General features: G+C 40.8%; 1 protein-coding gene across 1 annotated transcript in view; it reads right to left on the reverse strand.

Moving 5' to 3' along the window:
- The window catches only part of USP12 (ubiquitin specific peptidase 12), a 72,336-nt gene extending 57,660 nt beyond the window's left edge, over positions 1-14,676 (reverse strand). The window contains exon 1 of the mRNA XM_049647372.1: positions 14,180-14,676. The gene's annotated coding sequence lies outside the window, so the exon portion shown is untranslated. The remainder of the gene's footprint in view (positions 1-14,179) is intronic.
- Between the last annotated feature and the right edge of the window lie 823 nt (positions 14,677-15,499).

Genomic DNA, 15,499 nt, shown 5'->3' on the forward strand with positions numbered 1-15,499 from the left:
GGAGCAGGGCAGGGGCAGAGAAGGGGAAGGGCAGAATCCCCAGCAGGCTCCGAAGCGGGGCTTGAACTCAAACCGTAAGATGGTGACCCGAACCAAGATCAAGACTCAGATGCTTAACCCACGGGGCCACCCAGGCGTCCCGCCCCACAAGACAGGCCTAATAAGGGGATTCATTACTAGCAGGCCCGCCCTCCAAGAAAATGCTAAAAGGAATCCTTCAGACTAAGATGAAAAGACACTAGGCAACCACTCAAAGCCATGTAAAGAAACAAAGAAGACAGGTAAATACAACTGCCAGTATTACTGTACTTTTGGCTTTTAACTCCCCTCTTTTTCATACAGGATTTAAAAGACACATCAAACAACAAGTATGAATCTGTGTTAATAGGTGCACAATGTATGGATGTCGTCTGTGACAACAGTATAAAGGCGGAGACCAGGGATGTACAGATGCAGAATGTTTGTATACTAACGAAACGGAGGTGGTACTATTCGAACTAAGTTGTTATAAATTTGAGATGCTAATTGTAACACTCAAGAAAACTGCTAAGAAAATAACTTGAAAAATATACAGAAAAGGGAATCAAAATGGTACATTACAGGAATCAAGTAAATAACAAAAAGGCACTAACGGAGGGATTAAACAAGGACAAAACTAAAATACACAAACAAATAGGGTAAAACCTTGGATTGCGAGCAACTTGTTCTGCGAGTGTTCCACAAGAGGAGCAAACATTTCTAATCAATTTTAACTTGATAAACGAGCGACGTCTTGCAATACGAGTAGTACATGACGCCGAATGTCACGTGATCACAACTGCACCAGTGGTTCTTCTCTTTCTTGCTGCGGGACTGTGGGGGATCACCTCCCGTGCTTGGAGGCTCGGTCTCAGGCCGTGGTGCTTGGCAGAAATCAGTGATTTTTCAGAACATCGGAAGGTGCCCACAACTGGCACTAGAGTATTTTTTGTCCCTTCAAAGCACCTATGGACGGCCCTCTGCTTTTCCAGGCAAGAGAAGGCTTAGGGATGCTTAGCTCCATTTCTAGGTGAGGCTGCCTGCAGACGTAGACCCTTTCCTCTGTGCCTTATTGCCAATTACATTATATACAGTGTATGACAAGAGTGTATTAATACTGTACTGTACTTAACATCCATGCGAGCATATACATCGGCCCCGTGCAGAAAAAGATGCCACTGAGCCAACAGATAGCGGTGATTCCGGTAGTGATAGTCAAAGTCGTCCTACACAATAACCCTCCTCTCTCTTGTCTCCCTCATACCAGCCATGAAGGTTTTCAAAGGTAAGTTCAAGTTAATTTATTTTTGTTTATATTTTGTATTTTTTTTATTATTTTGTATTCTATTACAGTATTGTAATCATTTTTATATGAATGTTTTTAGGTTGTGGAACGAATTAGCTGAGTTTCCATTATTTATGGGGAAATTCACTTTGACAGACAAGTGTTTGGATTACAAGCATGTGTCGGGCACGAGTGATGCTTGCAAACCGAGGTTTTACTACCTTCTACCAAGGCAGAAGTCCTTCCTTATTAATAATTACTTTCAATGTAAATGCCTTCAACTCTCTAACTGGTAGAGATTTGCTGAACAGACTTAAAAAACATGATCCAAGTATAGGATGTCTACAAGACTCATTTTAGATTAAACAACAACAACAACAACAACAACAAAACAACAAGCAATTGAAAGTTAAGGAATGTAAAAAGATATCCTGAGGAAACCGTAACTAAGAGAGGGCTGGAGGGGAGGCTATTAATTTCAGACAAGAGAGAGTTTTAAGTCGATAAAAGTTCTATGTATAACTGAAACCAATGTAACATTGTATGTAAAATATATCCCCCCAAATCTTATAAAAATACTGTATTATAGACTTGAAAGATCTAAAAAAGCAGACCTTAAATGTTATCGTGCGACACACACACACACACACACACACACACACACACACACACACAGCAATTATGTGAGGAAATGGAGATGTTAATCAGCCTTAAAGTGGGTAATTATTTTGCAACACACATGTATCAAATCACCACCTTAAACTTGCATATGTTATATGTCAATAATACCTCAGTACAACTGGGGGGGTGGTAGATATGAGACATTATATATTATTAAAAGGTTTAATCCATCAAGACAATATAACAATTATAAACATAATACGCACCAACCTACAAAACCTCAAACTCTATCCATAAAAAATTGAAAAAAGATGGTTGCATAGGAGAATCCTGACCTCGCCTCCTCCCACAGACGCAACAAATCTACAGCTACCTACGCAACAACGGGGAGGGGGCGATGTGCTGAAAATCAGTTAAACATATCCTCCACAACAAAGTCACGTCAACAAGGGAAAGCGAGGAAGAGACACTATCTTGCCAAAAACCCCACCCCTGGTGCAATGACCCACAATCAGGAGTCAAGAGGAACCTCACTAATAAGGAGCATCCCTTCAAGCACCTGAACCCTTGGGACCTGCACCAGAGAGACAAACCCTCAACACATCTGGCTTCGAAAACCAATGGGGCTTACATCGAGGACAAACAGGGCTGTAGGAAACAAAGATTCTGCTCTTGGGGGGCTCGTGTGCAGACTCATTCGTCCAGGACCCAGGGCAAAAGCAGCAGACTGAAACACACCTAGCCCATGTGATGATTCATTTGCAGGCCAGAAAGGAGCGGCGTGTATATTCCAAGTGCTGAAAGGAAAAAACTTCCAACCAAGAACTCTATCCAGCAAGGTTATCATTCAGAACTCCAGGAGAGGTAAGAGTTTTCCAGACACGCAATAGCTAAAGGAATCTGTCACTACTAAATGACCCTGACAAGAAATGTTAACTTCATAGGAACAAGAACGCATAGGAAAGTAAAAATCTTACTGGTAAAGTAGTAAAAGCACATACATACATAGTAAAAGTAGTGAAATAATCACTTTATAAAGCTAGTATGAAGGTTAAATGACAGAAGTAGTAAACATAAAACTTCCATAATTAGTTAAATGATACACAAAATAAAAAGATGCAAAACGTGACATTAAAAATATAAAACATAGGGGGGAGGAGGAGTAAAAATGCAGAGCTTTAGAATGCATCCAAACTTAACTTCCATTACCTTTATAATAGACTTCTATATATAGGCTCTTAAAAGTGAGCCTCATGTGGGGCGCCTGGGTGGCGCAGTCGGTTAAGCGTCCGACTTCAGCCAGGTCACGATCTCGCGGTCCGTGAGTTCGAGCCCCGCGTCAGGCTCCGGGCCGACGGCTCGGAGCCTGGAGCCTGTTTCCGATTCTGTGTCTCCCTCTCTCTCTGCCCCTCCCCCGTTCATGCTCTGTCTCTCTCTGTCCCAACAATAAATAAAAAACGTTGGGGAAAAAAAAAAAAAAAAAGTGAGCCTCAGGTAAAACTAAAGTAAAAACCTACAGCAGATACACAAAAGATAATGGGAAAATAAGTATAACACTATAGAAGGTCATCAAATCAAGGGAAGAAAGCAAGAGAAGTAGAAAGGAACAGAGGAAGTACAAAACACACACACACACACACACACACAAAAACAATTTACAAAATGGCAAACAGTACACACCTGTCAGTAATTACTTTAAATGTAAATGGCCTCAAATCTCCAACCAAAAGACAGTGACTGGAAGAATAAAAACACAAGAGCCATCTATGTGCTGCCTACAAGAAACTCACGTCAGATGTAAGACACATACAGTCAAAGTGAAAGGATGAATATATACACCATGTAAAATACCACGCAAATAGAATCCAAAAGACAGGTAGGGTAGTTATGTCAGACAAAATAGACTTTAACACAAAGGTCGTAATAAAAGATAAAGATGGATATTACATAATAATAAAGAAGTCAATCCAACAAGAAGGCACAACATTTGTAAATAAATATTTATGCACCCAACATAGGAGCACATAAATATACAAAGCAAATATCAACAGACCTAATGGGAGAAACTGACAGCAATAGTGAAGGCCTTTAATATCCCACTTAAATCAACTGATAACCCAGACCAAAAAATCAGAAAAGAAACAACAGCCTTAAACAACACATTAAACTAGATGAACTTAATAAACATACGCAGAACATTCCATCCAAAGCAAAATAGATATTTTTCAAGTGCACATGGAACATTCTCCAACACAGATCCTATGTTAGGCCACAAAACAAGTCTTAATAATAATGTAAGAAAACTGAAACCATATCAAGTATCTTTCCTGACTACAATATGACTAGAAATCACTTACAAGAAAAAAACAGAACCAAAAATCACAAATATGTGGAAATCAAACAGCATGTTACTGAACACCCGGTGGGTGTTCAAAAGGGGAAATCAAAAAATATAGTTCAACAAATTAAAATGGAAACACAACACACCAATATCTCCGGGATGCAGCAAAAGCAGTTCTAAGAGGGAAGACTACAGCAATACACGTCTACCTCAAGAAACAAGAAAAATCTCAAATAAGCAATCTAACTTTAGGTATAACTCTAATAATAGATTTTCTAGTTACTTTAGGTTTTATATCTACGGTTATTCTAACTTTAGGTGATTTATACCTAAGGTTATTCTAACTTTAGGTGACTTATACCTAAAATTAGAATAACCTTAGGTATAAAACCTAAAGGAACTAGAAAAGGAAAAACTAAGACCAAAGTTAGGAGAAAGAAGAAAATACAGATCACAGCAAAAATAAAATAGAGACACTATTCAGAAAAGATCAATGAAACCAAGAGTTTCTTTTCCTTGAAAAGGTAGAAAAATTGACAAAGCTTTAGCTAGACTCACTAAGAACAAGAGAGACAGGGCTCAAATAAATAAAACTAGAAATGAAAAAAAAGTTACGACTGATACCAAAGAAATATAAAGGATCTAAGAGACTATTATGAACAATTATATGCCAACAAACTGGACATCCTAGGAAAAGGGATAAATTCCTGGAAACATACAATCATCCAAGACAGAATCCTGAAGAAACAGAAAGTTTGAAAAGACTGATTACTAGTAAGAAGACTGAATCAGTAATCAAAATCCTCCCAAGAAACAAAAGTCTGGGACCAGAGGGACTTCACTGGTGAATAATCCTATCAAACATTCAAAAAAGATTGAATACCTATTCTCAAACTCATTCCAAAACACTGAAAAGGAGGGAATACTCCCAAACCCGTTTTACAAAGCCAACTATTATCCTGATTTCAAACCATATAAGAACACACACACAAAAAAGAAAATTTCAGGTCAGTATCCTTGATGAACACAGATGCAAAACTCCTCAACAAAATGGTAGCAAACTGAATGCAACAACACCCTGAAATGATCATGCACCAAGATCAAGAATGGTTTCACATCCACAAATCAATTGACATGAATCTCCACATTAACAAAATGAAGGATAAGAATTGTATCATCTCCGTAACCACAGAAAAGGCAATTGACAATATGCAACATCAACACACGATTTAAAAAAAACTCTTAACAAAATGGGTCTGGATGGAATGTACTTCATTCAACATAATCATATACAGTATGGAGATTCCTCAAAAAATTAAAAATAGAACTACCATGTTGACTATAGTCAACAATATTGTTATTATATATTTGAAAGTTGCTGAGGGCAGATCTTGAAAGTTCTTACCACAAAAAAACAAAAATTTATGTAATTCTTTAGGAGGATGGATAGTAACTAGACTTATGGTGATGGCTGCTTCACAATGACTATCATGTTGTACACTTGAAATTAACGTTACAGGTCAATCATACCTTAATTTAAAAAATAAACGAATTTTAAAAACTGAAGGGATAAAGGGACAGCTGTACAATAGTTAGATGACACCCTTTTTCAATAATGGATGAAACACCCAGACAGAAGCTCAATAAGGAAACAGAGAACTTGAACATCACTAGAAACCAAATAAACCTAACAGACATAAATGGAAGGCTCCTGCCAACAATAAATATACATTCTTCTCCAGTGCAGTTGGAACATTCCCCAGAATACATCGCACGTTAGACCATAAAACAAGTCTTAATAAATTTAAAACGACTAAAACCATACAAAGCATCTTTTCTGATCACACTGTAATAAAACTTCAAACTGGTAAAAGAAGGAAGGAAAACTGAAAACCTCACAAATATGTGGAAATTAAACAACATACCCTTTCAACAACCAACAGGTAAAGAAGAAACCAAAGGGAATTAGAAAATACCTTAAGATGAATGAAAACAAAAATACAACATTTGAAAACAAATGGGATACAGCAAAAGCAACGCTCAGAGAGAAATTTACAAGCTGGAAAAACCTACATTAAAAATGAAGATCCCATTGTACACCTAAAGAAAATTGATTCATTGGAAAGATCAACACATTTGACCTTTAGCTAGATTAACGAAGAAAAAAGAAGACTCAAATTCATAAAATAAGAAAAGAGAGACTATTACTACCAACTTGACAGAAATAAAAAGAAGAAAATATTATAAACTGTATGCCAACAAATTGCAAAGTCCAGAAGAAATGGACAAATTCCTAAAAATACAAACTACCAAGTGACTCAAGAAAAAAATTAAAATTTTGAAGATTTAAAACAAGTAAGGAGATTGAGTCAGTAACTGAAAACCTCCCAACAAAGGAAAGTCCAGGACTAAAATTTAAAAAAAAAAAAGAAAAAGAAAAAGAAAAAGAAAAAGGGAAAGTCCAGGACTAGATGTCACCACTGACAAATTCTACCAAATATTTAAAAAAGAATTAGCACCAATCTTTCTCCAACTCTTCCAAAAAGCTGAAGAGGAGGGAATACTTCCTAATTCATTTTATGAGGCCAGCATTAATTACGCTGACAATGAAACCACACTAAGATACTGTAAGGAAACTACAGACCAATATTCCTTATGAATACAGATGCAAAAATACTCCACAAGATACAAGCAAACCAAATTCAGCAACGTATTAAAAGCTTTTTTGACCATGACTATTAATATCCAGAATACATAAAGAACTTCTAGAACTCAAGAACGAAAAGACAAACCAACTGGCCGGTAGGTACATGAAGAGATGCTTAATATCGTTACTCTTCAGGCAAATGCAAATCAAAATCACAAGGTACCACTTCCATACTCATCAGGATGGCTAGAATAAAAATAATAGATAAAAATTTATTTTTATAGGATGTAGACAGACTTGGTGGCTCCTCAAAAAGTTAAATACAGGATAACCATTTGGCTCAACAATTTCACTCCTAGGTACATATCCAAAAGATGTGAAAGCAGGAAGTCAAACAGATGCATGTATGTCAATGTTCACAGCAGCATTATTCATAATAGCCAGAAGATGGAAACAATTCCAAATGCCCATCAAGAGATGAATGGACAAACAAGATGTGAAGTAATTCAATAGACTATTATGAGATATTATTCAGCCATTTAAAAACATGAAGTCCTGGGCACCTGGACAGCTCAGTAGGTTAAGCGTCCAATCCTGATTTCAGCTCAGGTCGTGATCTCACGGTTGGGGAGTTCGAGGCCCTCATCCAGCTCTGCACTGACAATGTGGAACCTGCGTGGGATTGTCTGTCTCCCTCTCTCTCTGCCTCTCCCCAGCTCGTGCTCCCACTCTCTCTCTCAAAATAAATAAACTTAAAAAAAAAAAAAAAAAATGAAGTCCTGATTCATGCTACTAATGGATGAACGTTGAAAGCATTATGCTAAGTGAAAGAAGCCAGACACAAAAGGCTTCCGCTCACATGAAATACCTACAACAGGCAAATTCATAAGAGAGAAAATAGAGTCCAGGATAGTCTGGACAGAGGGAGGAATGGGAGTTATCACCAAATGGCTTTGAGTTTCTGTTTGGGATAATGAAAAAGTCTTCAGATAGTGGTAACGGTCACATGGCATGGTGAATGTAACTAATGACACTGAAAGGTACCCTTAAAATTAGTTAAAATGACACATTTTACATTATATATACTTTACCACAATTACACACACACACACACACACGATCAAGGATCAAGGGTATTACACACTCTGGCCTCCCAAGACAAGAGCCAAATACACTTATGTCCCCACTGTTGTTCTCCTGGACAGCAAGTCATTTGTTGAAATCCAAAATTTCTTGGGTGAAAATGTAACTACAGGGTTCAGATAAGGCCAGATGTTGCTTATTCAGTATTGCAAACCCAAAAAGATAAGTTAATTTTTGAAGTAAACACCATTTAAATTCCACTGCTTTTTGAAATCAACCACAGGGAAGTTTGGAAAACCTCCAAATGCATGGAGGTTAAAGAACATCCTACTAAAGAATGAATGGGTCCGGCAGGCAACTAAAGACAAAATTTAAAAAACATTTGGAAACAAATGAAAATGAAAACACAACAGTCCAAACCCTTTGGGATGCAGCAAAGGCACTAAGAGGAAAATACATTGCAATCCAGACCTAGCTCAAGAAACAAGAAAAATCCCAAATACAAAATCTAACAGCACACCTAGAGGAATTAGAAGCAGAACAGCAAAGAAACCCCAAGGCCAGCAGAAGGAGATAAATAATAAAGATTAGAGCAAAAATAAACAATACAGAATCAAAAAAAAAACAACCCACAAACAGTAGATCAATGACACTAAGAGCTGTTTTTCTAAAAAAAAAATAAACAAAATTGATAAACCCCTAGCCAGACTTCTCAAAACCAGAGAGGACCCAAATAGATAAAATTGTGAATGAAAACGAACTTATCACAACCAACCCTAAGAAATACAAACAATTATCAGAGAATACTATGAAAAATTATATGCCAACAAACTGGACGACCTGGAAGAAATGGACAAATTCCTAGAGACCCACACACTACCAAAATTCAAACGGGAAGAAATAGAAAATTTGAACAGAACCATAACCAGCGAAGAAATTGAATCAGTTATCAAAAATCTCCCAACAAATAAGAGTCCAGGACCAGATGGCTCCCTGGGGAATTCTACCAGACATTTAAAGCAGAAATAATACCTATCCTTCTCAAGCTGTTCCAAAAATAGAACCGGAAGGAAAGCTCCTGGACTCATTCTATGAAGCCAGCATTACCTTGATTCCCAAACCAGACAGAGGCCCCACAAAAAAGGAGTATTACAGGCCAATATCCCTGATGAACACGGATGCAAAAATTCTCAACAAAATACTAGCAGATCAAATCCAACAGCATATAAAAAGAATATCCACCCTGATCAAGTGGGATTCACTCCTGGGCTGCAGGGCTGGTTCAACATTCGCAAATCAATCAATGTGATACATCATCACACTAATAAAAGAAAGGATAAAAACCATAAGATTCTGTCAATAGATGCAGAAAAAGCATGACAGAATACAGCATCCTTTCTTAATAAAAACCGTCAAGGAAGTCAGGATAGAAAGAACATACCTAAACATCATAAAAGCCACATATGAAAAGCCCACAGCTAATATCATCCTCAATGGGGAAAAACTGAGCTTTCCCCCTGAGATCAGGAACACGAGAGGGATGTCCACTCTCACCGCACAGTGTTGGAAGACCTAGCCTCATCAATCGAACAACAAAACGAAATAAAAGGCATACAAATTGGCAAAGAAGAAATCAAACTCACTTTTCACAGGCGACGTGATACTCTACATGGAAAACCTGAAAGATCACCAAAAAGCTGCTGGAACTGATCCATGAATTCAGCAAAGTCTCAGGATACAAAATCAATGTACAGAAATTGGTTACATTCCTATACGCCAATAATGAAGCAACACAAAGAGAAGTCAAGAAATCGATCCCATTTACAATTGCACCAAGAACCATAAAATACCTAGGGATAAACCTAACCAAAGATGTAAAAGATCTGTATGCTGGAAACTACAGAAAGCTTACGAAGGAAACTGAAGAAGACACAAAGAAATGGAAAAACATTCCATGCTCATGCACTGGAAGAATAAATACTGTTAAAATGTCAATACTACCCAAAGCAATCTACACATTCAATGCAATCCCAATCAAAATTGCACCAGCATTCTTCTCGAAGCTAGAACAAACAATCCTAAAATTTGTATGGAACCACAAAAGACCCTGAATAGCCAAAGTAACGTTGAAAAAGAAAATCAAAGTGAGGGGCACCTGGCTGGCTCAGTCGGTTAAGCATCCGACTTCGGCTCAGGTCATGATCTCAACAGTTCCTGGATTCGAGCCCCGCATTACGCTCCCTGCCAACAGCTCAGACCCTGGAACCTGCTTTGGATTCTGTGTCTCGCCCTCTCTCTGCTCCTCCCTCATTCATGCTCTGTCTCTCCCTGTCTCTCAAAAATAAGTAAAAGTTAAAAAAAAAAAAAAAAGAAGAAGAAAGAAAGAAAGAAAGAAAGGAAGGAAGAAAGGAAGGAAGGAAGGAAGAAATCCAAAGCGAGAAGTATCACAATCCCAGACTTTAGCCCCTACTACAAAGCTGTAATCATCAAGACAGCATGTTTTGTTGGCACAAAAACAGACACGCAGGCCAATGGAATAGAATAGAAACCCCAGAACTAGACCCACAAAAGTATGGCCAACTAATCTTTGACAAAGCAGGAAAGAGTATCCAATGGAAAAAAGACAGTCTCAAGCAAATGGTGCTGGGAGAACTGGAGAGCAACATGAAGAAGAATGAAACTAGAACATTTTCTTCCACCATTCACAAAAATAAACTCAAAATGGATGAAAGACCTAAATGTGAGACAGGAAACCATCAAAACCCTAGAGAAGAAAACAGGCAACAACCTCTTTGACCTCAGCCACAGCAATTTCTTGCTCGACACATCTCCGAAGGCAAGGGAATTAAAAGCAAAAATGAACTATTGGGACCTCATCAAGATAAAAATCTTCTGCACCGCAAAGGAAACAATCAACAAAACTAAAAGGCAACAGACAGAATGGGAAAAGATATTTGCAAATGACATGCCAGATAAAGGGTTAGTATCCACAATCTATAAAGAACTTAACACACTCAACACCCGAAAAACAAATAATCCAGTGAAGAAATGGGCAGAAGACATGAATAGACCCTTCTCCAAAGAAGACATCCAGATGGCCAACAGGCACATGAAAAGATGCTCAACGTCACTCATCAGAGAAATACAAATTAAAACCACAATGAGATACCACCTCACGCTGATCAGAGTGGCTAAAATTAACAACTCAGGAAACAACAGATGCTGGCGAGGATGTGGAGAAACGGGAACCCTCTTGCACTGTTGGTGGGAATGCAAAGTGGTGCAGCCACTCTGGAAAACAGTGTGGAGGTTCCTCAAAAAATTAAAAATAGATCTACCTTATTACCCAGCAATAGCACTGCTAGGAATTTACCAAAGGGTACAGGAGTGCTGATGCATAGGGGCACTTGTACCCCAATTTTTTTTTTTAACGTTTTATTTATTTTTGAGACAGGGAGAGACAGAGCATGAACAGGGGAGGGTCAGAGAGAGGGAGACACAGAATCTGAAACAGGCTCCAGGCTCTGAGCCGTCAGCACAGAGCCCGACGCGGGGCTCGAACTCACAGACCATGAGATCACGACCTGAGCCAAAGTCGGACGCTCAACCGACTGAGCCACCCAGGAGCCCCTGTACCCCAATGTTTATAGCAGCACTTTCAACAATAGCCAAATTATGGAAAGGGCCTAAATGTCCATCAACTGCTGAATGGATAAAGAAATTGTGGTTTATATACACAATGGAATAATACTTGGCAATGAGAAGGAATGAAATCCTGCCATTTGCAGCAACGTGGATGGAACTGGAGGGTGTTATGCTAAGTGAAATAAGTCAGTCAGAGAAAGACAGATACCTTATGTTTTCACTCATATGTGGATCTTGAGAAACTTAACAGAAGACCGTGGGGGAAGGGAAGGGGAAAAAAAAAATAGTTACAAACCGAGAAGGGAGGGAGGCAAACCACGAGAGACTCTTAAATACAGAGAACTGAGGGTTGATGGGGGCGGAGGGGTGGGGAAGAGGGGAAAATGGGTGATGGGCATCGAGGAGGGCACTTGGGATGAGCACTGGGGATGTCAGCGACGAATCATGGGAATCTACCCCCAAACCAAGAGCACACTGTATACACTGTATGTTAGCCAACTTGGTAATTAATTATATTACTAAAAAGAAGAAGAAGAAGAAGAAGGAGGAGGAGGAGGAGGAGGAGGAGGAGGAGAAGAAGAAAATAATAATTCCACTGCTTTGAATCGGTAAAGCACAACAGTGGCCAACAGGGGTAGGAGGAGTATCTGGAAGGCGTCTCCGACTCTGAGCAGCAGTCAGTGCAGCAGGGGAAGGAATGAGGGCCGTCCAGCTGCTCAAAGAACAGGCGGTGGAAACACACCCGGCGCTCGCGGGCGGCGCTTCTTAGAAACCGCGGTGAAGTTCGTCTTGTAAAATAAACACAGGTTGATGTACTGGAAACACGACTAGAACACAAATTTCAGAATGCGGGAAGAAATCAAGGCCACTGATGTCGGCACTTGAGTTTGGGTCACGTGACAAAGCAGAAGGGTAGGAAGCGGGAAGAGGGACGGCCCGACGTCACGGGACGGGAGGAGCTGAGCGGCAGAAGCGCTAGAGAAGTGGGGCGGGCAGTGCATCCGAAGAGTTGGGGAGCAGGTGCGGTCACCACTTTACAAGCCCTTGTGACCTTGGCGAGTGGCTTCATCAGTCTTAGTTTCCTCCCCCTTACGATACAGGAAAACATCTCCTGTGCCCACCTTGTCGTGGAAATTGTCATGGAAATCAAATCCTGAATGTGAAACGTCTCTCTACCGTTAAAGCGCTGTGTAAAGGTGTGATTAAAGCATTAGTCACTCAAGTTTTTCTAAGTGGTCGTTACCAAACTGAGCAACACAGTGGAAAATTCCGGTAGAAGACAGTACTCTCTTTAAGTGCACTTTATTTTGATAGCTATTGTGTAGGCAGAAGACAAATATGCCAATCTTCAATCCACTCAAAAATCTGAAATGAGCTCCCGACGGACAGTTGTTATGAGTACTAGAACGAGTATCAAATCCCTTCCGTATGCCTTGCCTTCTGGATGACTTCAGCACTGCAGGCTCACAACACGAAGGCAATGCAAATCGTCAAGGGGGCAGAAACGAAGAACATAAAAGCATTATTTACCACTCGCTCCCTTTACGTTCCTTCTCCAGGGATAACACTGGTAACAGTTCGGTTTTAGTTTTTATGGTGACGACGATCGCTTTCAATGATACATGCCTCAGCCAACAGACTTTACACCTGTGCCACGCAAGAGAAACTGGTGTGTGCACGTACACACGTACCTACACACACACACACGCACGCACACACCCTACCTCCAAACTCCCCTTCCCCAGGTCACTTCATTTTTATTGTGTATTAATGGCTACAATATTGCTCTCGGGTTTCTAGTAATTCTACATTTAAATCCCTAGCTAGATTTACCAACTTCATATAGTAACTTGAGAAATTCCTGCTATGAAACAAAATTAGCACATTTACCTTTCCTGCTACCTCTCATTTCTCCCACCTCCCAGTTGTTAGTTCCTTATGTATGCGGAGACTGTGACACATCTGTTTCTATAATTATAACTAAATATGCCATGACTTAGTCAAAAACAGAGTAACTAGAGAGAGAGATTACTCAAAGTGTAGCTAATGCATGCCAAGGAGCTTCACTTGTAAAACAGGGGAAGACAAGAGATACTGAGTAACTTAAGACATAAGAAAATTTAATTATATGCTAAAAATTGTAGGGGCACCTAGGTGGCTCAGTTGGCTGAGCGTCCGACTTCGGCTCAGGTCATGATCTCGCAGTTCATGAGTTCGAGTTCCGCGTCGGGCTCTGTGCTGACAGCTCGGAGCCTGGAGCCTGCTTCGGAGTCTGCGTCTTCCTCTCTCTCTCTGCCCTCCCCCCTCCCTCCCTTGCTCATGCTCTGTCTCTTCCTCTCTCTCAAAAAGAGACAAACATAAAAAAAATTTTTTTAATTGTACAGATAACTAGCAAAAAAATAAAGAAAAAAATATGATCACTCCAACAAAAAGCAGCATCGAAAAAAAGGGGGGGGGGAGGGAGAAAGGGGGGAGAGGAAGGGAAGAGAGGGAAAAAGAGAAGGAACAGAAACGTGGCCCTAGTCATTACACTACTGACACTCAAGGGGGACTCCTGAAGTTTCTTGTTCTCTCTCAAGCTCTTGGTTTTCCTCCAGTGTCTGGAAATCCTCGGTCAGTTGTTCGGATTTGTGAGTGCAAGATGATCAGCAGAAGTACCCGGCACGGGGTCCCCCCCCACCCCGCTCCCACACTCGTCCGGGGAGCGCCCGCGACAAGTTCCAGAGTGCGAGGAGCAGGCCGGCAGGCTCACAAAGGAAGTGGCACTGGGAGGGACGGGCTGAGCCGTGTCCCCCGCTCCTGTGGTAAAAGCGAGCCACCGTAAGCCCTCTGGGCTCTCTCCACTCGAGGCCTAGGGGCCTAGGCCATCACCCGCTTCCTGCAAAGACCAGGTCTCTGCTTCATCCTACAGGTAAAATCCTGGCAGGCCAGCTACCCTGAACGGAAAAAGACAGAAAGCTCCAGAGCCAGCTACCGCAAACCAGCTTCTTTAACGGGTCGCTATGGTGACTGCATCACAGCCACACCCCAACAAGAGCTACAGATTCCAAATTCCACCTTCCACACGGGCTCTCCCCGAGAAGGCTCCTGCCGGTCGTTCTCTACTGGTTCTTCTCTCCCCTGCCCCGAACCCTTCCCACCCGCGACGGTCTCTGTCATCGCCCTGCTGCTTTTCAATCTGGTCCCTTGGAGCGCCACTTATCCTCGAGCTCTGTTAAGAGTTGAATGAACTGAACACAACACACTCCCCACACTCCCATCTTTCTGCCGTTTCCACTGAACTTTTAGAAGTGGAACGTGAGGGACGCCTGGGTGGCTCAGTCGGTTAAGCGACCGGCTTCGGCTCAGGTCACGATCTCGCAGTCCGTGGGTTCGAGCCCCACGTCGGGCTCGGTGCCGACGGCTCGGAGCCTGGAGCCTGCTTCCGATTCTGTGTCTCCCTCTCTCTCTGCCCCTCCCCTGCTCCCGCTCTGTGTCTCTCTGTCTCTCAAAAATAAATCAATGTTGAAGAAGTGGTGGATGTGTATGAGCTCAGCCTGGCCTCCGGTTCCCTCTAACGTGAGTTTTTCGTTTCACAAGTATATTACTTCAAAGTGGTCAGTCAACTCTCCCCAGAATATAAACATTGTATAAACCATATCAAAAGCTTTGGCAATTAACAGTACAATCATAGGAGGAATATCTCTGATGCTAAATCAACCTCATCAGAAACTCTCAGCCCATATTAAAGCCCTTTCATTCATGCCACTATTCCAAGCAAAAATCTCCAATGTCTTCCTAAACGTTGCACAATTATGGATCAATTTCAGAAAATTTTAATCTCTGATTTATCTAAAAACGATTGTTTGCCATACATCGT

This window comes from Panthera uncia, assembly GCF_023721935.1.
Source record: "Panthera uncia isolate 11264 chromosome A1 unlocalized genomic scaffold, Puncia_PCG_1.0 HiC_scaffold_16, whole genome shotgun sequence".
NCBI lineage: Eukaryota > Metazoa > Chordata > Mammalia > Carnivora > Felidae > Panthera > Panthera uncia.